At 38.3% G+C, this 24,745-nt stretch overlaps 2 protein-coding genes across 2 annotated transcripts in view; one reads left to right on the top strand and one right to left on the bottom strand.

Moving 5' to 3' along the window:
• The window catches only part of adcyap1b (adenylate cyclase activating polypeptide 1b), a 55,570-nt gene that overhangs the window by 6,741 nt on the left and 24,084 nt on the right, over nt 1-24,745 (bottom strand). The window lies entirely within an intron of this gene.
• yes1 (YES proto-oncogene 1, Src family tyrosine kinase) overlaps nt 9,708-24,745 on the top strand; it is a 79,551-nt gene continuing 64,513 nt past the window's right edge. Inside the window, exon 1 of the mRNA XM_062993944.1 lies at nt 9,708-10,185. The gene's annotated coding sequence lies outside the window, so the exon portion shown is untranslated. The remainder of the gene's footprint in view (nt 10,186-24,745) is intronic.

Below are 24,745 nucleotides of genomic sequence, written 5' to 3'. Positions count from 1 at the left end.
GGAGAGATCATGAGTCACTGTATTAACGTTTAACCATTATAGCATTCTGACTTCTACAGAATACATACAGGGTAAATACAATGGCATTAAAACATTTTCGTCAATGGAGAATTTTTATAGCAGAAGTTGCAGTAAATGTCCTGTATTTTTTTTTTTTAAAACCTTTTTTCAATCCAAGAAAACCGGTTTAGTGATGTATTCTTTGTATAAAGACGGGAGAGTATATCTTAAATGATTATACATAAAATATAAGGTATATTAAATGATTAATAATGCACCTTCTGGTTTATGCTGCATGATTGATTTGTGTGGATTTAATTTTTCTCTGCATAATAAAGACAATAACAGCACTACTCCATTTTTTCCCGACTTTATATGTTAATTTAAGCTCTGGTATTAAACATTTTTGTTTTTCAAACGTTAACTTAAACCTGACTGGTCCTCTTTACAACAAGGGTCTACAGCAGTGCCCAAAAGCATGGCTTAAAGAGACAGTTACATATGCTCCACATGTCACGAGTCACAAATGGCCCATGGACACATTTTAAAAATATATGTGCTTATTTCATCAAAACACAGGTTTTAAATGATGTGTCAAAGACCGTGTTTCACCACCATCAATACAACACCAGGTGAGGGGATATGTTTGTAACAGTTGTGTCCCATTCCTACAGTTCCAGATACTAGCTGTTCTAGTGTGTGTTTGTATATGTGTGAGTTTTATCATTTACACACATCTCTCAGACCTAATTGTCTGAGAGACTCTTTTCCGTAAAGAGCTTCACACAAGGTCACTAGATGCACAATTTTTCAGTGGAACACTTTTTAATGCTTTTACTCACACAGTGTGGTTTAATTCACCAGGAAATGTTATCGAGCTGATTGCAAATGATAATTTGGCAGGTTTTTTTTGTTGTTGTTGTTGTTGCTGTTGTTACTGTACTTTTAATTATACATTTAATTTTTATTTGTTTTCTTTTGTCCATGCTTGATGTTTGACACCCTGGGCCTAACCTCTAAAACCCTGACATATAATTGTTCCAGTCAAAAACCCTGACACTGGGAGCTGGTGTTTTATGTATTATATTAATACAATATATAAACAAGTGAATATTTGAACAAATGCATTTAGGAACGATTATTAATTTTTAATATATCAATACTTATTTACTGCCATCCCTGATCTTTTTTCTACTGTATAATCTATAAGCTGCCAATGTCAATCTCTATAAGCGGAAAATGTATAGGCAGGAAATAAGAATGGCACCATTTACCAAGAATGGCACCATTTATTTTAAATGCACTTATTTTGGAAATAAAGATAGTGTTTTTTTTAGTATAGTAAACTGGTCAGATTGGTTTCATTTTAACTTAGGTTTTTTCATAACCCTGAAAAACAATGTAGATTTTAGCACTGCGTGCATTCAGCACCTGGGATCTTGTGTTGGATGAATTACTGTAAAGGCAAAACCTGGCCAGATGAATTGTTGGTGTGATCAAAGAATAGCAGTAATTTAATAATTCACGCCGACGTCTGGTTAGATGTGACACGGTGTGACGTTAAACCCACTCATTCATGCGTGTGTGCGTGATTTTCCTAGAACATGACATGAATCTCAGCGAGCTTTTGTCAGTATGCAGACACTTTTACATGCGTTCAGAGTCGCTAAAAACGCTTCAACAGCGCCACCCTGCGTCTACAAATGTAACCTTGGTCCAACCTCCATACTACCATTCATTTATTTTTCTAGCCGCCTCTTTTTAGCACTGTAGAGTCATGGAAATTAGGAGTTGTACCTACCGCAGCTTAGTAAATTCCCAAATCATCATAAAACCTGTTTTCATTGCCCATGACAACGGACACCCATCCACGTTACATTGTGATGTTAAATTGTGTCACCACAATTTTTCAACTGATTTACGCAACAGAAAAATCAAATTATCAGACATGCAAAAAAGGTAACCTATAACTAAGCCGAGAGTTTATGTCAAATTGATGACTCATCCTAGAAGAGAACTTCTCTAGCAATTTTGGCTAGACCACTCAGATGGTCCTGTGACATTAATGATCACAGATCAATTTTAATGCATTACAACTGGGAATAACTTATTTTCCAGAAGCAACAGACTGTCAACAACAGTGGCGATTTCTCTAAGACTGCAAGGGAAGCTCAGCTTCCCCTAAAATGTCAAAAATTAAATGGTCAAATATGTACAGTTGTGTTAACATTTCATTGACCACAAATGTGTTAGAACACGTTCATCTCGAATACGAGTTCGTTCAGAATCAGCTACTTATCACAAATCAACTGACTCGATTTTGTTAACTTCTCATACATTCCCGGAGCGTCAATGCATTTGCCCGTAGAAGCTGAGCGTCTATTCACTTCAACGGGAGTGCATGGAAAAGATTTTTTCATTGCTTTGAAACTCGCAGGTCATTGGACAAATGCCACGATTTTGTCCCGCCCCCGGACGCTGAGCATCTCTGGGAGTGAATGGAGCTGTGGGCGGGTCTGGACGTGGAGCTTCTGCAAGATGATTGGAGGATCAGTCGAAAGTCTGAATCCCGTTTTGATTGACAGCTATTTTGAGATCTGCACCCGTCAGTTAATCACTGGGAGCTTCAGTCCCATCGCCGATTTTGCGAGTGAAGTCGAAAGACAAACTGCCACCCATTTCAGGCCATTTTCTTGAAAAAGAACGGAGGGCAGAATTTATGTATAAATAAATTGACACATTTTATGACGTAAGCCGACAATGAGCTTCCCCTCTTTGAAAGACCAGCAGCCGCCACTGGTCAACAACCACAGAGCAAAGCCGAAATATACACTGATCAGCCATACCATTACAATCACCTCCTTGTTTCTGCACTCACTGTGCATTTTATCAGCTCCACTTACCACATAGAAGCACTTTGTAGTTTTACAATTACTGACTGTAGTCCATTTATTTCTCTACATACTTTTTTAACCTGCTTTCACCCTGTTCTGCAATGGTCAGGACCCCCACAGAGCAGGTATTATTTAGGTGGTGGATTATTCTCAGCTCTGCAGTGACAATGACATGGTGGTGGTGTGTTAGTGTGTGTTGTGCTGGTATGAGTGGATCAGGCACAGCAGCGCTGCTGGAGTTTTTAAATACCGTGTCCACTCACTGTTCACTCTATTAGACACTCCTACCTAGTTGGTCCACCTTGTAGATGTAAAGTCAGAGACGATCGCTCATCTATTGCTGCTGTTTGAGTTGGTCATCTTCAAGACCTTTATCAGGGGTCACATGACACTGCCCACGAAGCACTGTTGGCTGGATATATTTTTGGTTGGTGGACTATTCTCAGTCCAGCAGTGACATGGAGGTGTTTAAAAACTCTGTCAGCATTGCTGTGTCTTATCCACTCATACCAGCACAACACACACTAACACACCACCACCATGTCAGTGTCACTGCAGTGCTGATAATGATCCACCACCCAAATAATACCTACTCTGTAGTGGTCCTGTGGGGGTCCTGACCATTGAAGAACAGCATAAAAGGGAGCTAACAAAGCATGCAGAGGAACAGATGGACTACAGTCAGTAATTGTAGAACTACAAAGTGTTTCTATAAGGTAAGTGGAGCTGATAAAATGGACAGTGAGTGTAGAAACAAGGAGGTGGTTTTAATGTTATGGCTGATCAGTGTAGATATAGAACCATTATGCTTTTCTTGTCATATCATAACATTTATTATAACATTATCTATTATAATTATCATAATTATTAATATTATCATAACATTGTCCAGTCAGTAAAGTAAGTAAGGTAGAGTACATTGTTGTACTCTCTTTTTTAAACTGGCATAGGTGCTCTAGTGCTCTGGATTCCTGAGAAATTACCTATTCTGTCCTGCACACAGTCTGGCCGCACATCCTAGTCAGCGTCTTAGTAGTTCTGGCGCAAAGCAGAAAGACACTTCAGACAGTGTGCCAATACATTACAGAACATTATACACTGTATAACCAAAAGTGTGTGGTAACTGAATTTGAGCTTAGTTGGACATTCCATTACAAAATTGTAAGCAAAACTGTAATTACAGAGTCTTCTTGGAAGTCTTTCCACAACATTGTGAAACGTGTAATCTTTTAAAAAAACAGCATTTATGAGGTCAGGCGTTACCATATTCATCCTCTCACTCTTACCTAGGTGCAATAAAGTACCCAGTGCAATTGGAGGATAGCCCTGTATCCAGAGGAAACCCACACAAACACGACAAGAACATGCCAAGGTTCAACCCAGGCCCTCAGGGTAAATATTGCAAATTGGAATGCTTATGAAAGGGTTACATTCTTCATCAATGTAAAATTTTGCAATAAATATGGATCCTAGATTTGATCTCTGTATCGTGCCACTAGTTGCTGGAAGTTTTGCAGGTTCTTTTTTGTCTAAAACAGGTTCCTTGACACAAAAAGGTGAATTAAGGTGATTGTAGGTGTGGGTGAGTGAGTAAGTGAGTGATTGTGTGATACTCTACAATAGTGTGGTGCCCTGTTTCAGATACTGTTTTCCCTGATCAAAACAAAGCGGTTAGTAAAAAATAAATAAATAAATAATTTCTTGCAAAAATTTTGATTTATAGTTACCAGAAGCTCCTGCATGAGAAATCAGCTGCATCTTCGTTAATGCATTTTTCTACTCGTGTGGTTATTTAGGCAATCAGATCAGTTTTCCCTGTAGTATCTGGGAAAAGGGAGGCGAGGGGTATGAAAAATGAGATGAGGAAGAATGACTCACAATTTATGGTTACAGCCTTAGTGCAGGCCTAGGACAAGAAGTAAATGCTGCAAATTTGACGAAAGTGCTCAGACAAACATCAGTCTGAACATATGATAAAATCATTCATTATTAATATTAATTAAGTCTTTAAGTAATCTACATATTCTGAGCCTACAAGTTTAAGAAAATAGACAATATTTTATATTTCTTTCAGCTGCTCCCATATAAGAGGTAGTAACATGGGATCATTCTGGTCCATATACCTGCTTTGGCACAGTTTTTGCGCCGTATCCTCTTTCTGATGCCACCCTCTTTTTTTATATGTGCTTGTGACCAGCACTGAGAGTGCTCTGACAAGTGCACCTCCCAAAGGCTAGGCTGTTTGGCTACCCCCAACCCCCAAACATAGAATGTCTGACCAGTTGATAGCACTATTAGGATAGGAACCCTGGATCTCAGTGGTAGTAGGCTAGCGTGTTTTACCGCTTCGCCACACATCTGTCACACATCTGTCACAAAATTTAGAGTGTTTAACAAGGCATGAAACAGTATATGGCCAAAAGTAGGTGCATACGCCTACTGTTTTAGCCACACCTGTTGCTAACTGGTGTATAATATGTATTATATAAAATACATGTGCTTCCAACTTTGTGGCAACAGATTGGGAAAAGCAAGGTATATAAAGACTTGGTTTGGTGAGTTTGGATTTAGAGAAACTTCAGTGGCCTGCACAAGGCACTAACCTCAACTTTACTGAACACTGTGTGGTGCTTGTGTGGTGTAGCAGTAAATTACACTAGCCCCCTACCGCTGAGATCCAGGGTTTGAATTCCCAGCCATGCTACCGGCTGGTCAGGTATCTACAACCTTAAATCAGAAAAAGTTGGGTCAATATGGAAAATGCAAAAAAAATAAAAATGCAGTGTTACTTTGACTTTTATTTGATTTCAGACAGTTTGAACCCAAGAGATTTCATGTTCTGTCTGATCAACTTTATTTCATTTATTAATAAACCTCCATTCCTGCATTTCAGGCTTGCAACACATTCCAAAAAAAAGTTGGGACAGGGGCAATTTAGGGCTAGTGATGAGGTTAAAGAACAACTAAATAATGATGTGATTCCAAACAGGTGATGTCAACAGGTGATTGTAATCATGGTTTGGTACAAAAGCAGTATCTAGGAAAGGCTAGGAAAAGAGTCTAGGAAAGAGTCATTGATGAGCAAAGATGATCAGAGGATCTCCAGTTTGTCAACAAATGTGTGAGAAAATTATTGAAATGTTAAAAACAATGTACCTCAAAGAAAGATTGGAAGGGATTTGCATATTTCTTCCTCTACAGTGCATAATATCATTAAATGATTCAAGGAATCGGGAGGAAGTTCAGTGCGTAAAGGGCAAGGGCGCAAGCTTAAGCTGGACGCCCGTGATCTTTGATCCCTCAGACGGCACTGCATCAAGAACCATCACTCAACAATAGCTGATATAACCACAGTTGTAGCCTAGGCAGTTGTAGCCTAGTGGTTAAGGTATTGGTCTAGTAATCAGAAGGTTTCCGGTTCAAGCCTCACCACTGCTAGGTTGCCACTGTTGGGCCCTTGAGCAAGGCCCTTAACCCTCAATTGCTTCGACTGTATACTGTCACAGTAATGTAAGTCGCTTTGAATAAAAGCGTCCGCTAAATGCTGAAAATGTCAATACGGAGTTACATGCACAAATGCCACTTAAAACTTTACTGTGCAAAAAAGAAGCCTTATGTTAACCATGTCCAGAAGCTGCGTCAACTTTTCTGGGCTCTGAGGCATCTAGAATGGACCATTTCACAGTGGAAACATGTATTGTGGTCAGATAAATCAGCATTCCAGGTCTTTTTTGGAAAGAAATAGACACAGTGTGCTCCGGACCAAAGACGAAAAGGACCATCCAGACTGTTATCAGCAACAAGTCCAAAAGCCAGGGTCTGTTGTGGTATGGGGCTGTGTCAGTGCCCTTGGCAAAGGTTATTTACACTTCTGTGATGGCAGCATTAATGCAGAAAAGTATATTGAGATCTTAGAGCAACATATGCTGCCTTCAAGATGCATTGACCCTGACCAAGATAAAGCAGTGGTAAAACATAAAAAAGAAAATGAGTAGCAAGTTCACCTTCTGAGGAAATACTGATTATGCAGATATAGCAGGAACATACAAAACTCCCCTGCTAGGAAAAAAAGCACAGATCATCATTAGCTGGTTGCTGATCAAAGCTGGCATTTAGAAATGGGCTTCTTACAGTGACCAGCATTAAGGATCAAACCAAGGTTGCTACCACTCATGTTGCTATGTGGCACCCACTGTACGAATATTACTTAACATAATAATCTTCATTTTGTTGCCAGCTATGTAGTCATGTAAATTGCATAGGACATATAGTGTATTAACAACACATTGAATACGATCGAATAATAAAGTATTTATCTAAATTCTGTGATGTCTGGAAGGTTGCATGATCAAATTCCAAACCAACCAAAGAGTTGCTGCTGAGTCCATAAACGTAGACATAGGGCATAGTGTGACTTTACATATGCTCTAGGGCTCTTTGTATGAATCCACTGCTAGCCGGTGTAAAGATGTGGCAAGCAACTTCAGTCTGAGATTTGGAAAATTAATAGATTAAAAGAAAAAAATTCTTAACTGCTCATTTACATGTTTAAACTGGATTCCGCCTAAGTTGAAAGTTAAATAAATATTATTTATTATGATAAGAATGATAAAAACAAAGAGTAAAACAAACAGATTAGTATGAACAACCCATCTACTTTGTGAACACAATCCTTAAAATCAGTGTCAAAATGCATTTCACAGATTTGTTCACGTCCAAGCTCAGTCTTCACATTTTCTAATGGTCCCAGCTGGCCTGTTCTGTCTATTTGCCAGCTCACTGAAAGTCTGAGTTTGTCAGAGATGACTGCATGAGTACACAAGATTATTTATAAACATGAGAAAAGGTTTGGATCTTTTCCCATTAGCAAGGCAAGATAGCACTAGCCATTTTACAATCAATGTAGGTGCAAACCCTCTTCACGGGTGTCTACGTCATTACGTCTAGCAAGTCTAGCAAGAGTCTAGCAAGCATTAGAAGTGTTTAATAAAGCTGTTTAAAAAATGAAATGTTTTACTGACAGAATTTAAACCAATGTGTATAAAGTATATAAACAACAGAAGTGAAGGTAAATATTTAAATTCCTTTTTTTTTCCATTAAAAGTGCCATATCTACTAGAAGGTGAAAATGCTTTTTGCCATGTACTTTTAGTTACAAAAATAATAAGACAGAATCATGCCTTGGGTCACATGAAAAAAATTGTTACATTTTGTTTTGTTAAATGAATCAATTTATTTTTAGTTTTTGAGCAACATGAACATCTGTCCTGTGAAATACAAATGCTCAAACAATACACATTACACCAACAATACACCATTAATTAAACATGGTGGTGGTAGTGCTATTTTTGAGGAGAATGTTTGTTTGTTTATTAGGATTTTAACACCATGTTTTACAATTTGGTTACATTCATGACAGGAATGGTAGTTACTCATTACACAAGATTCATTAATTCACAAGGTTATATCGAACACAGTCATGGACAATTTAGTGTCTCCAATTCACCTCACTTGCATGTCTTTGGACTGTGGAAGAAAACCAGAGCACCCGGAGGAAACCCATGCAGACATGGGGAAAACATGCAAACTCCACACAGAAAGGACCCGGACCACCCCACCTGGGGATCGAACCCAAGACCTTCTTGCTGTGAGGCGACAGTGCTACCCACTTAGCCACCATGCCACCCCTAAGAAGAATGTAAAATGATTTATGTGAGCTAATGCTGCAGGACAGTTATTGAAAATACAAAAGCAATTTAACATTTTAGTGACAAAAAGCAAACTAAAGTTATAAATGGCCTTCAAATTGTCCAGGCAATATAGATGTTGAAGCTAGACAACATTATTAGAAATTATCAATTTGTTCCCAAAAAAACTGGCAGTGTGTCTGATTTAAAGCAGCTCTGTAAAAAATTGACTAAAATACCTCCGGTGATGTGAAATATTGATAAAGTGTTTGGTTGCAGCCACTACTGTTAATAGTGGTGCAACCGGTTAGACACAATAATCATATCAACAAGGGTGATATGAATATTGGAACGCAGCAGTTCTTTATAAGAAATTATTACAAATGTACCTTAAAAAATAATCTATATTACATTGTACAAGTTGGTAAGAGTGGGTACTGCACAATAACATGATCATAGGTCATCTTCTGGTTACTACATATGAGGAGTTTTGCATGTTTTCCCATGTGTACATGGGTTTCCATGAGTTTTTAAAATTTAAATTCACTGACGGTCCTTTAAAGTAAAAGGTCTGTTGGCAAATATAAGATTATCGCTGATTTTTATTTTGTTAAAGGAACAAAAATGCTAGTCAACAATTAGCCATGATCTGGTGCAGTTAGCTGTATGACTGGTTTAGAATTAGTGGTATTTAAAGGACCTAGCCTAAATCAGTGTTTAAAAATCCGGCACTGCCTATCTGAAACCTATCTTAACATAAAATGACACTAATATTCGAAGTATGCTGTCAATTATAATCGGTTAAACAAACATTCGAATGCCAGAACCTGAGCTAAATCAGATTATTAAGGTACTAATTGCTTGCTATTTGGGATGCCACAGGTAGAGGGCGCCAAAAGATGAATTTATACAATCATTACAAATGACTTCACTTAACTAAGATTAGCGCTTTTAGTATTACACAGATTAACTGCTTTATTTGCGTAACGGCACATCGTCGACAAATGATCCCATCACGCTTTTTACTTCAACAATTCAGTCAAATATTTTCCAAAGCCCTGCGACGGCCATATTGTGTGATGTGATTGCCGAATCCCAAATGATTCTTTCCTGGCTTTTAAGTGCACTGCACGGATTCTACGAGCCAGTGTTGTTATAGCATACGTAGGGCACTTATGTAGAGGTCATTGAGCAGTTTGGATTACAGCCGTCATTGCAAGTTGAAGCCTATCCACTCCAAATCCAGTCGGAAAAGAAAGGAGGCGTCGAAGTGTGGAAAGCTCTCACCGTTACAATTCCCAGCATAGCCATGCAATCTCTACCGGTTCCGGTTTAACGTGTGTTTTTGTTTGGTCTCCGTTACTTTTTTCTTCACTGGTTTTAACGTTTGCAACGAATTTGGGGTGAAGCGATTTTGTATAAAGGATTTTCTCTCAAAGTGGGCAACAATACCAATCAGTTATCTGGGTGTTGTTGGAAGCATGGAAAAAGCAACGGGACAGTCTGGGATTTTAACTGTGTAGTATACACTTGTGTCTCCCTGATCCTGAGAAGTCAGAAGCCGTATGTAACCTCAAGAAAAGAAAATACAGGATTGTGTGAAGGTAAGAGCTGCATTTTGTCGTTGATAAAAGAAGAGCTAACTGGCCTAGTCATGTCGGGCTGATTTTCTGCAAGAGTGGTTAAAGAAATCGCTTTATTCAACGTTTGACACGTTTTACTGTGATGAGAATCATTTCTGTCATGTAGTAAAAGTAGGAAACTTATTTATGCGACCTCGGGTATTTTGTATCTAGGTGTCTTATGTTTGTTTATTTTTTAAATCTGTGTAGCACGTCTGTGTGATGAAACGTGGCTCTGTTTGGAAGTTTTTTCTTAGTTTTTCAAACATTGGGCCTAGTGAGCCATACAGGCCTGAAATGGATAACACTCCACCTTTATTCTGTTTCAACGTAAATGAATGGAACGTAAATTTAGACCTAGAACCTCACTTTAGCCTTAACATGCGCTCACGTTTTTTCGTACAGTTGGCATTTAAAATCAAATGTAATTTTTAAGCTTACAGGTTAATGGGAAAAAAACAAAGATTACTCAGATAATCGTTTTTTTCTGTATCCATCAAACAAGTTCGCACTCATTTACCTCTGTATTGTGAGTTATTGTTTATACACGTAACGTAACATCCTAACATGTCATGGCAGTTTTTAAATTTTGATCATCCATAACGTTTTTTGTTCTCTGACTGACTAAAACTCTTACTTAGTGATAAACAGAACTATTCATGTGGATTTGTTCTTTTTATTTTATGTTTTTGTATGATTATGTTAATCGTGCATCAGACATGCAGGTGTCCTTATTGGTGTCTTATTTTAAGTTCAACAAAACGTGGGATTTAACAAGGAGTGTCGCAAATATGTGAACAAAACTATACATACAGTAAATCTAACATCGGTTATATTTGTCCCATAGCTCTTTTACATAGAATATCCACTTTTATAAGCCGTCAACAAGCTGTTGGCACAACTCTGTTTGGATCTTTGACCGCTTTGCTTGACAGAATTGGCAACATTCAACTAAATCTGTTGGTTTTCACAGACAAACTAAACTTTTCAGTACAGTCCACACATTCTCAAAAAGGTTAAGATAAGTTTGGTTCAAAATGTAAGAGTTTAAGGTAGGCTTCCTTCACAATTTTATCCACAGTGGACCAACCCATTCTAGCTATATGTGTCCTACAGCAAAACTGATCAACCAGACCCTTTTATTGTAAAGTTCAAGCATTTAGGTATGTGATTGTGGAGTATGCCACACATACACTTGTCAACAATATGATTAAGAGTAACTCATCATATTATTATTCCACCACATCTTTGTAAATTAATGACTAACGTAAGTATAGTCCAACTGAACACACTTTTTGCCATCTTGATTTGAAAGTGAGGTCAGCATTTTTATACATGCCACAGCTTTCCTCCTATCTGAAAGCACCTTGCCTTTACATTCATCTTCTCGTTTAATTTTATTTAATTTGTTTAATTTTTACATTTTCTACTTTTAGTGCTCTGTATTGTTGTAATGCATACGCTTAGCTACATACATGTCACAGCATTGTTTTCCCATACAAAATACTGTATTATTATGTATTAAATCTGTGTTATGTTTTGTGGTAAACATGGATCTGAAACCAATTAGAAATTTATACCAAGTGTCCATGTTGGGACAGTCATGGTCTAAACTGCTGGATTTATATTATACAAGTCAGATCAGACATTCTAGTTAAATTACTGACATTTTATTCCTAAAGTCTCTGAACATGGAAAGACACACAATCATGTCTTTGATGTTTTGGCATAACTTGCTTTTCTGCAGTCACCAGCTCTCATGTACTCAGCTGCTTCCACCGGCATAGACACGCCCAGTCACATTTCATACGTTAACATGTCGGCTCTGCCTTTTGCTAGAGGTAGAGCTGTTGTTCTGCCTTTGGCAGTGCAAGACAGACATTTACATTTAGAAATTGGCTAGTGTGCATAACCTATTATTGGCAAGAAAAATATAAACATTTAAAAAGCTGTTAAAGGAGAATGTATATTTATAAAGTATATGTATTTTTAATTGTAGAGTGTTTATTTGTTGTAGGTTTACCCATGAAACAAAGAGTTGGATAGTGTCAGGAGTGAAAAGAAGTCAAAATTAACCTGATTAATCATAACTACAGTGTTATTGTGTATTATGATTTTTTGCTTCATAAATGCTTTTAAATCCCTTATTAGTTGGTGGATTTAAATAGGATCAATACGACCACTTGAAAAGGTTAACTTTCACTACTGTATTAAGTGGTCTGGTACAATGTGCCTGCTGCCACACACTAATACACACTGATCTTGTTGAATCTTTACTCTTATCTATTCACACATCATTACTAAACAATCAGTGCTGATGTGAGCTGATGTGTGGACATGACTTCTGGTTGTTACTTGTCTAGAGAGTCACATTGTTCCTTATTTGAAGTGCTTTTGTCCTGGGGCAAAACATCTGTTGAAATCACAGCTTTTGGTCTTTTTTTCTGATACTTCTTCACAGATTTAAATGCTTTTTTGACCCTTGCCAGCCTGTGACTTTCCATTATAATGTCTTGTCAGATTTGTAGGTTACATATGAGTAATGAATAGCTTTACTGTAAAGGTATTAGTAATATTAGTAGATACTACTAATTGTTCTGTTACCTGAAAAAAGAAACACATACAAAGGAATGAAGGATCATGCGACATCTACAGCATTGGGAACATACTTTAACATATATTGAAGTTTCTATGCAAAACACGTTGGACACTTATGTCAGACTGGAATTAGTTCACTCGGTGGAAAAGAATTTAAGCTTTACAATCTGTTATTGATCTAGTTGAGGACAAGCTTTGAATGGTCTGGAGAGAACAAACTAGGCTACTAATGTGGGTAGAAAGACTGACTTGTAGAGGTCTGGTTTAGCAAGATCTTTGGTAAACAGATCTGTAAGTACAACTTCACGTTAAATGAGCCATGAGCATTGGAAGAGTGCAAACAAAGGCAGGTAATGAACAAACACAAAGAGCTTTCAAAGTCTCAGCTTTCAGTCGCTTTGCTTTTCATTTTGTTCTCAGCTCTCCCTCTGTGCTGGAATCGTTCAAAGAAGTCTCCCGTAGTTCTTTTGCTAAGCTAAATTTTACTTTGGCTGAAGGTGTTAATGGGTTGATGAGACTGAATAATGAGGCTCAATTGTGGTGGAATTTTTAACAGGTACTTGTAAAATGCTGTTGTGAGAACTGTGTGGCCACATTTAGGCATTTTTACTGCTTTAGTTTCATTCATTCATTTAGTAGTTTATTTGTAGAAATATAACCGGCAGTGTGAAACTCACAAATACAGCATAAATATCAAGTTTAAAGATATTTACATGATATTTAAACATGGGGCTTTAACTGGCTTAATTTACTTTGTTTAATGTTGGTATTAGTAAAACTCTTAAAAACAACTACAAATTTAAGCACTAATGCTTCATTGAAATGGTTGATGAGCACAATCATCATTTAGTTCTTAGTTCATCATTTTAACCTCTAAAATGTTTTTTGGATTTGTGTAGAAAAACCGACATAAAAAACACCTTCTGTAGTGTATATGTGAGAAAATTATTGAAATTTTAAAAAACAATATTGGAAGAGATTTGCATCTTCCTCTACAGTGCATAATATCATTAAATGATTCAAATCCTCTGGCAGAATATCAGTGCGTAACGGGCAAATGTGCAAGCCTAAGCTGAACATCTATGATCTTCGATTCCTCAGACGGCACTGCATCAAGAACCATAATTCATCAATAGCACACATAACCACATGGACAAGGGATTACTTTAGCAAACCTTTGTCAAGCACTACAAATAGGGTTGGGCGGTATGACGGTATTACGGTATACCGTGGTATTTAAAAATGTTGACGGTATTTAAAAATGGTGACGGTATTTTAAAAATGTGAAGCGCCAAATTTCTGCTTAAGGGCCACCTTGAAAACGGAGACTAAGATCTGCGCGCATCCACAATAAGGGAGGGGCAGGAGTTGTAGGTGGTTGGAGCTCACTGATTGGTTGTGGGGGTGCTCACTTTTTGAGATGATAACACAAAAGCTAGGGAGCTCTCTACATAGGGTGTGTTCAAACACCTAGTGAGCTGCCTTGCTGTCTTACTGCCTACATAGGCAGCTGCCTCAGTAGAGAGGATTCTAATAAGTCAATGACTTATAATAAGGCAGGTTATTGGAACGCGCTACTTAGACAGCGATTCCATCGGGTTTTGCTTGCTAAGCTAACAGTTAGCATGTCACTATAACATCTCTGTACCGAATACAGTTACATTTACTGACAAGCCCGAACTTGCAAAAAAACACACTTGTGCAAGTTTATAAAATTTATATTATCTCTGTGTGTGTGTATCGTCTTCGCGATACTCGGATTTGAATTCCGACAATAAACAGCTTTTATTATGACTGATTAATTCCCCGAAATGATGTGAAGCAGAATTGGTGCATTACAGCCAATAAGAACGGCGCAAAAATGAAAAGAACATATAAAACATATACAGGGGTTGGACAATGAAACTGAAACACCTGTCATTTTAGTGTGGGAGGTTTCATGGCTAAATTGGACCAGTCTGGTGGCCAATCTTCATTAATTGCACATTGCACCAGTAAGAGCAGAGTGTGAAGGTTCAATTAGCAGGGTAAGAGCACAGTTTTGCTCAAAATATTGCAATGCACACAACATTATGGGTGACATACCAGAGTTCAAAAGAGGACAAATTGTTGGTGCACGTCTTGCTGGCGCCTCTGTGACCAAGACAGCAAGTCTTTGTGATGTATCAAGAGCCACGGTATCCAGGGTAATGTCAGCATACCACCAAGAAGGACAAACCACATCCAACAGGATTAACTGTGGACGCAAGAGGAAGCTGTCTGAAAGGGATGTTCGGGTGCTAACCCGGATTGTATCCAAAAAACATAAAACCACGGCTGCCCAAATCACGGCAGAATTAAATGTGCACCTCAACTCTCCTGTTTCCACCAGAACTGTCCGTTGGGAGCTCCACAGGGTCAATATACACGGCCGGGCTGCTATAGCCAAACATTTGGTCACTCGTGCCAATGCCAAACGTCGGTTTCAATGGTGCAAGGAGCGCAAATCTTGGGCTGTGGACAATGTGAAACATGTATTGTTCTCTGATGAGTCCACCTTTACTGTTTTCCCCACATCCGGGAGAGTTACGGTGTGGAGAAGCCCCAAAGAAGCGTACCACCCAGACTGTTGCATGCCCAGAGTGAAGCATGGGGGTGGATCAGTGATGGTTTGGGAATACCCCCCGGAATACCGTATACCGCGGTATTTTATGAATACCGCTCGTGAACGACCCATTACTAACAGAGAAACGTCCGCGCCCCGCGCGCACCCCCCCCCCCAATACCGTATACCGCGGTATTTTATGAAGACGTTTACAGATACCACTCAAAACTTTACTGTGCAAAAAAAGAAGCCTTATGTTAACCATGTTCAAAAGCACAATCAGTTCTTTGGGTTCAAAGGCATCTGGGATGGACCATTACCCAGTAGAAACATGTTTTGTGATGAAATGAATCAGTATTTCAGATCTTTTTGGGAAGAAATGAACACTGTGCTCTGGACCAAGGATGAAAATGACCATCCAGACTGTTATCACAAGAAGTCCAAAAGCCAGTGTCTGTCATGGCAAAGGTAATTTACATTAAGGTAGCAGCATTAAGCAGTAACGTACATTGAGATTTTATAGTGACACATGCTGGCGAAAACATATTGCAAAACCACATACTGCACACATTGCAAAGGCATGTCCGTGGAAAATCATGGTAAGAGTATTGGACTGGGCTGCCTGCCTATGGAGAATTTTGAAATAAAAAGGTGTTTAACAGTATGCTATTGTTGTCGCATTTAAGACAAGTTTGCAAGAAGAATGTGACAAAATAACACCTGAAACACTTTATTTCTTGGTATCCTCTGTGCCAAAACATCTTTTAAGTATTGAGAAGAAATGGTGACATTAGAAAGTTGTAAATGCTTTACTGTCCCAGCTTTTTTTCTTTGTATTGCAGGCCTGAACTGCAGGAATAGATTTATATTAACAAATAAAATAAAGTTAACTGAAGAAAAGATGAAATATCTTGGGTGCATACTGTCTGCAATAAAATAAAAGTCGACTGTATTTTCTTTATGCTAAGCACTGCATTTTTTTTTTTGTGCATCTTTTTTTGAGTTTTCAGTACTGTCCCAACTTTTTGATTTGAGATTGTATTACAATATGCTACTCAAATGGGTAAGCTTTTTATGCATATGCTTGTTTAGTAATGTTACTAAACAGTTTGTGGTGATTTATTGCAAGCTGGGCATGATAATACTTGCCTGTAACATGTGGGCTGTATCTCTTCAGAAGCAGTAGAAGTAAAGGTTAATTTTCTAATGGGTCTTTGCGAACACATTTTTAGATTAGTAGCTTATTGCTTATTTTAACTAACTATTTTACTTTATCTTTCTAAAGGACACAACTGCATACTTTCTACTGATTTTCTGATTTTATTTTACCTTTTTTTCAAATACAATGCCATGACTTGAGATTTGAGGATTGGCTGATACTAATAATTATCCAATATGATCACTTCAGTAACTGAGTCAGATCTTGAAGTGTCATGGTGGTGTATTTTAAAGGAAAACATTACCTTCTTAAATTGTGCAACACCACATTCATGAGAAAAAGGCTCAGATAACTGTTCCATTCCAATGATTGTGTAAGTATTGTGCAGTGGAAGAATATATTAAATTTTTTTTGAATGCTTTTTTACAAATAAACTAGCCACCTCCTAGTTTAAGGTGACACATTGATTTTAAGAGTTGAGTTCTTAACCTGCATTGATGGAATGGAATTACTGGTTTGGTTTTCTTTGGTCTTTTTTTATTTGATACTGTTTTAGGTTTACATGGATAATGTGTAATATACCATGTTGACAAATTGGAGCATAGATGACCAGTTCTTTGTAAGTGCTATGTGTCTTAAATTTTTTTGTCAATGAGTCAAAGTCTATACAACCACATAGAACAACAGTGCCAGCATTGTCTCCAAACATAGTGTATGACTTTTTTCAAAACTCTTTACAAGTTTAGAGCTTAAAACATATGGCTCATCATTCAAATGCCTGGGTTTGTATTGTAAGAATTAGGGCTGTCAAACGATTAAATTTTTTAATCGCGATTAATCTCAGAATTTCATATAGTTAATCGCGATTAATCGCATTTAAAAAAATCTGTGTAAATGTTATAGAAAACAAGGATTTTTAAGTGAAATGTTACAATTAAAATGGTGAACACATTTTATGCTAAATGTACTGATGTTAAAAACTGCTGGGACAAGAGAAAACTGTAAGGGAGTTTTATTCACTCACATATTAGGCAGTAAATGTCAGATTGTAGGTTAGAATTTCTCCATCAGCAAACATTGTAGATCAGCGGTGCTTTAGGTGGGATAAGGCGTAGTTATTGTATCAGACTTGTCTGTGGTTGTATCGTGACGATGGTTTGATGGACGTTTCTACACGAAGTGAGTGTGTTTTGACCCTTTGGGGCTTCCATAGTTCATGAACTAACGTGCTCGACTCAGCTTTCCGGTATTCGGTACAGAAGAAGAAGTTAATTAAGTGTAATAAAGTGTTCTGCTCCCGACAACTTGTGAATATAGCGTGTATTTATTTCTTTATTATGCAAGTGCATCACTACCACGATCGGTTACATTATGTTAACAAACCGCAAATGAAAAACGGTGGCAAGTCCGACATTAAAACGTTTGTTCTACCAGTCAAGTGTCAACATGAACTAGAATTTGCGTTAATGGCACTAATTTTTTTAATCGCGTTAAATTGAGATTGCGTTAATGCGTTATTATCGCGTTAACTTCGACAGCCCTAGTAAGAATACATAAAATGATTTTCTCTTGCAATCCTGTTACAAACCTATTTACTGTAAAAAAAAAAAAAATGTTTTGCTGTGTGCATGGCATTAAAATCTACCCCCCAGCCAACATTTTTTCTTTAGTTTTCACTTTTTCTATTTTCCTCCATGTAGCTTCTGCATCACAGTCTTTGACTGGCACAGCAGGTGGCTTTTGTGGTATGAATGGACTCGGAAGGAAGTCCCCCTCTTTTACTTGGCTCTGATTGGCAGCAGCGGCAGGATGCCATGACGATTAGGCTATTCCGCAGTGCTCTGAGCATGCCAGCTCATTTTACAGGGTTGCACTGGAGAAATTTGCATGCTGACTCTTTATTTATAAACACAGTCTTCTCAGAGCAACATTGGCATTGCAGTCTAATTTAACTCAAATCTGAACTACATTTACATTTTCAGCATTTAGCAGACGCTTTTATCCAAAGCGACTTACACAATGAGCAATTGAGGGTTAAGAGCCTTGCTCAGGGACCCAACAGTGGCAACTTGGTGGTGGTGGGGCTTGAACCGGCAACCTTCTGTTTACTAGTCCAGTACCTTAACCACTGAGCTATCACTGGCTCGAATTACAGAACTGGAGCACTATAAAGTTAAAGTTTTGGTTTGTCTCACTGCAATTGGATTTGTAGTTGCAAATTTAGCAGTAAATAAAGTACATCAAACAACAACATCAGACATATTTCATTAGTCTAACTGACCACACACACACACACGCAGGTTTAATGTTATCCAGTTCAGTCTGAAAAAACCTTAAAAAGAGCCTTACAGTGAAGATAAACCGGAGCAGCGTGTGTGTGTGTGCGTGTGTGTGTGTTTGTGCCTTTAAGAGAAATGATCTGTTCACTGTATCGCTTAAAGTGATTCACGAGTCGATTCATTTTCCGTGAAGCGTAAGTTTCTCTTCTCAGTCATCTCTCCGTGTTTACTGTTATTAATTAATGTCGTGGTTTTAAATAAACACCAACTACTACAGAACATTTTGTGTGACTCTCTTACATTAAAAAGCTTCATTAAAAAGCTTAATTAAACTGCTATTACCACAGATCTGTAACCGAGTCAGACTCGTTCTGTCTAAGGAGCTAAAAGTTTTCTGATGATCCTAAAAGTTCAGCAGATGATCCTGAACTAACGAATTTGGTAATGAATAAACTTTTGCCTCCGATTGGCTCTGTAACGTTTTCTGTTCTCATCTACATCACACGCAAGAACCACTTACGATTTACCAGGAACCAGTGAACCAGGAGTTTATATAACGTGCTGATAGAATCGACTCAGATGTGACCGGGTTGAATTATCTTTTTAAAGTAAATATTACAATCAGCAAAATTACATCGTATGTATGATGCACAACGTTAATGATGTTATTTTAGGTCATGAAGAGCTTTCACGATGGTTTCTGTACGATTGTTGACGAATTTTGATGTGATGGTTGGTGCTATGTAGCTCAAAGTCTGGATCAATCCACTGAGCTGTTAACTTAACATGGTCTTTATATATCACACGATCGGATCGGCTACATTTAGGAAATATCGGCCGATAGCATATTTTGATTAAAAATCGGCCGATACCGATTCATAGCCGATCGATCGTTCCATCTCTAATTAATATTGCTATTGCTTGTCTAATTCAAAGCCTTCCAAATTTCTGACATGCAACTGTTTTTTTGATGCATCCAAATCCAGAACCACCAATGCTGTACCTAATTTATTGCTTGTTTCCAATTGCACAGGGGTAGCTTTGAAAGCTGTAGGAGGGTGTGAGGGCATTCTAAACCAGGCACTGAGGGCATACATGCCACAAGATTTTTTGGTGGCCTGGAAAGAGGCCTGACCTTAACCCACTATTTGGGGATTACGTGGACTACTGTTATAAACCAGTTTATTGGCAATATCACGCTGATACTGGGTAGGATTCTACTCTTACCCCTTTTCCACCGACGCGGCACGGAGCCCGTTCCGGTTCCCGAACTTGACTTTGAACCGGTTCCGGACAGTGAACTAGCGGGCCAATCTGGCACCACAGAATACTTGGTTTTTCAGCCCGAACCGTGACGTCACCTGTGGGCGTGTCATGTTGTACAGCATAGCAACAGCAACAATGGCATCGTCCGCTGGTGTCTCATATGGAGCTTAATGCTGCATTTTTATCTTTTAAAGTTCACCTGATTACATTTTGAGCCAGTTTGCTGCTGATATTTTCAAAGCGCCTTTAAAAAGGTGAATTGTGTGATATTACATGGTAAAAGTGACCCGGCAAATACGTCTTCTTATCACCGATTGTTAGATCGATGCTTTTCACATAAAAACAAACATCTGTAACAGCAGCACAAATGCTCGCACATAATCTACACGCTCCGCCATGATATTACTGCTCTTAACTTTCGTTAAGTAACGCCCACCGATGATGACGCAGGCTTGGTTCTCAAAAACTGGTGGAAACAGTGGCAGTGTCTGACTTGCCTATCTGACATCAACAATCATGTCCGTGTCTCAGTCACCGAAATTACATTTTTTCTATCATGATGATATGAACTTCTTGATCTGTGTCTATATAATTTTATGCATTGTGCTGATGTCACATGAATGGTAACTGCTTTAAAGACATTTTGCTATTAATATATTTAAATGCTATTTGCTGACTTTTAAAGCTCTGGTGCTACCCTGTTATGCTAATTTGTATACAAAGCCTGGGCTGTCATGCGCATGTTTATACGGAAGCTGAGCTGTTATTTGCATGTGCATGTGTATACAAAAGCTGTGGTTTAGAATGCTCCCATTTAGCTAGATCCCACCAACTGATTGATAACTGTTGGGGTCAATCAGAAAGTGTGTGTGTGTGTTTGTCTGTCTGTGTGTATACACACAGTGCTGTGAAAGTGTTTTTTCCTGCTTATTTTTTCAGCTTCAGATTTTCCAAATTATTTTTAATGTACTATAAAGACAACATTAGTAAACACAAAATGCAGCTTTTAAATGACTATTCCCTTTAGTGAAGCGATAGATAGATAGATAGATAGATAGATAGATAGATAGATAGATAGATAGATAGATAGATAGATAGACAGACAGACAATCTAAAACTGTCTCTATCTAATTCAGTATCTAAATTCAGTGAATTCGTGGTTCCCTTAATTATGGCAAGTCATCCAGGTCTCAGACCATCACACCACCATATTTGACTGTTGGTAAGATGTTCTTATAGTTCAATGTGGTGTTAGCTTTACGGCAGATGTAACAAGACCCATGTCTTCCAAAAAGTTGCGCCTATGACTCGTCAGCTCATAGAATGTTAGCCCTAAAGTCGTCAGGTAGACAGGCAAATGTGTGTCAAGCCTTTAGTCAGCAGTACTTTGCACTAGGGCTGGGCGATATATCGAGATTTTATAAAATATCGATATATTTTCATACGCGATATAAGATAAGACAATATCGCTTATATCGATATAGATGTTGCGTTCCAATTAGATCCGACAGTTCATCTTTCTCTTCTCCCAGTTTGTCTCTGCACATGTTCACCTTGCCCCGCCTCTCTCCCTCACTGAACACAACTCGCCCCTCCCCACCGCCAATTCTTTCTGCCCTCAGAACACATTTCTGTAAGTAAAACTCCCATGATAGCATGGAGACGGTTGAGGAGCTGGTTAGTAAAAAGAATAATAATGGTTATTTGGAGATGGTTCGGATTCAGTGGTGGTGAAGTGTCAGATGAGCAACAGAATAATGTATTCTGTAGAGAATGGCGAAAACAAGTCCAGACAAAAGGTTCCAGCTCCGTGTACCTTTGGTCATTCGTTTTTCACGTCAAATCCCAAAGTTGAAAAACAAGAAAACGAGTCGTTATTCGTTTCAAAAAACAATATTGGAAAACAGAAATAAACAAACACAAGCGCATTCACGCGCTGACATGCACGTATTTACTTCATATATAGAGAGTGTAAATAATGCACAAGTGTTATAAACAGTAATAATAACGTAATGGTGCGTCTCCTGTAGGGGTGTAACGATACACTGCTCACGATTCGATTCGATTCACGATGCTGAGCTCACGATTCGATTTTCTCACGATTTTTTTTGAAGTGTAAAAAGTGCAAAAAAATGCACATTTTCTTGTTCATTTTTTAAACAAAAAAAAACCCTTTAGTCCTCTGCAATTAAAGGTAATTACCAAGAACAGAGTACTTTACTGTAACCTAAGAGGTTTACCAAATTTAAGTTACTTATCGCCATCTTAAATTGAAAATCAAAGTAATCAAACAAGCTCATTGAGCTGAGCCTTTAAACATATTTTTTTTGTAGCTTTAACTAATTTATTAACACATTACATGTAAAATAAATTACTAATGTAAAAAAAAACATTGTATCAAATGTTTATTATTTAAATGGCTTTATTTATATACTCAGCGTGGAACAGAGTGCTACAACAATAAATTATAAAATACAAAAACAAAGACCCATCTAATTAGACCAAAAGGTCTGATTGTGTATATTACTTGTAAATTTGCATCTACAGTGGAACAACACAACATCAACAAAGCATCACTCAACAAAATATAAATGAAAATGTGCAAAAGAAAAAGCAGCATCCAGGTGACAGTATTTGTAAGTATTTAGTGAAGATTGGCATGCAGAAAAACCAAGGAGCTCATCTTTGATGGGTTGATCCTGTTTCTTTTTTCTGTTATGATCTTTCCAGCGTGTAATGTCTGCTTGTAAAGCGCTGAGTTCTCTCTCTCTCTCCCTCCTGTTCGTGTGCACGCTGTCCGTGTGTGTGTGTGTGTTTGTGTGTGTTTGTTTGTGTGTGCCATAAAACATCAAACATTCGTAGAAATTCCGATTGGAATTTGGCTTAAAATGTTTGAATCAATAATTGAACCGATTGCTCTATATGGCAGTGAAGTTTGGGGTTCGCTTACACACCATCAATTCCATAATTGGGACAAACATCCATTAGAGACCCTGCACACAGAGTTCTGTAAAAGCATCCTAAAGGTGCATAGACACACCACGAACAATGCGTGCAGGGCAGAATTAGGCCGATTTCCACTAATTATCAACATACAGAGAAGAGCAATCAACTTCTGGAACCATCTAAATGAGAGCGACCCCCAATCTTATCATTATAAAGCCCTGAAACACCAAGAGCTGAGCAAACATACCAGTCCCCTTATCCAACTGGTCCTGAGTCACTACACCCATACACCACTAACACACACAGATACACCAGTAACACACACCGATACACCACTAACACACACCGATACACCACTAACACACACAGACACTGTAATAACACACGCCGACACACCACTAACACACACTAACACAATAAAGACTCAGGAACAGGAGAAATCTGTAAACCAAATTACACAAAAACTCCGAACTAAATATCTGAATTATTGGGAAACTGAAACTAAAACTCAAAGTAAAATGCAGTGTTATTTGGCCCTAAACAGACACTACAGTGCAGCAGATTATCTGAGCGCAGTATCTGACCCTAAATTAAAAAACACCCTGACGAGGTACAGACTGAGCTGAGCGCACACGACCTGGCCGTGGAGACGGGGCGACACACCCGGTCCTGGCTGTCCCGGGAGGAGAGGTTGTGTCAGCACTGCACTCTCAGTACAGTAGAGACGGAGCTGCACTTCCTCACCCGGTGTACCAAGTACCACCACGTCCGCTCCCAATTCTTCCCTAAATTTAATAACATCATCCCCAACTTTACCTCCCTCCCAGACCCCGACAAACTGCCCCACCTACTGGGGGAGCACAGAGAGAGCTGCACACTAGCAGCACTCTATACACACACCTGCCACCAGGTGAGGGACAGTGGGTGACCATGTCTCATACACACACACGCACACACAAACTGATCGTTTTTCTACCTCATTAATGTAAATATTATAATTTTTATTGTTATTATTTTTGCGCTGTTTTTATTAATATTTTATTCTATTTTATAATATTTTTTGCACATGTAACTGTTCTGTATATTTTAGTTTTTTCTTATTTTTATTTTTATATTCCCCTGTAACTTGCTTTGGCAATACGAATGTCCTTATTTGTCATGCCAATAAAGCTTCTTTTAAGTTTGAGAGTGTGTGTGTGTGTGTGTGTGTGTGTGTGTGTGTGTAACCCCGCCCCTCCTGCTCAGTGTAAACACACAAACGCCACCACGGAAACGCTTTAACGGAAAAAACCCTGGATAAAACAGGAATCGGCTCCGGATCCTGTCATTCATTTCGCGACCGACCCATCACTAATAAATTACAGAATGCACGTGCAATCGTACAATCGCGCAGATGTCCACGATGCACATCGCTAGATTTTTGCATTGCGATGCATCGTGAAACGATGTATCGTTACACCCCTAGTCTCCTGTTGTTCTGACTTGTGTGTTTGTATATGTGATGTGCATGTATTTGCTCTATTTGTAAAAAACAAACATTATGGGGATGTGATTTCTGTACTGGATGTTGTACGTGGTCGTGTTAGTTTATACTGGATGATCGCCCGATGTCCGACACGTCATTTATTTATTTATCTTCTATTATTGTACAGTATTTATTTTAACGAGAACGCTACTTTTAATGTCACACAAGCTCAGTGCAAAACAACA

This window comes from Trichomycterus rosablanca, chromosome 4 (assembly GCF_030014385.1).
Source record: "Trichomycterus rosablanca isolate fTriRos1 chromosome 4, fTriRos1.hap1, whole genome shotgun sequence".
NCBI lineage: Eukaryota > Metazoa > Chordata > Actinopteri > Siluriformes > Trichomycteridae > Trichomycterus > Trichomycterus rosablanca.
Note: the sequence above shows the minus strand (reverse complement) of the source record. Positions and strands in the feature narration are given on the sequence as shown.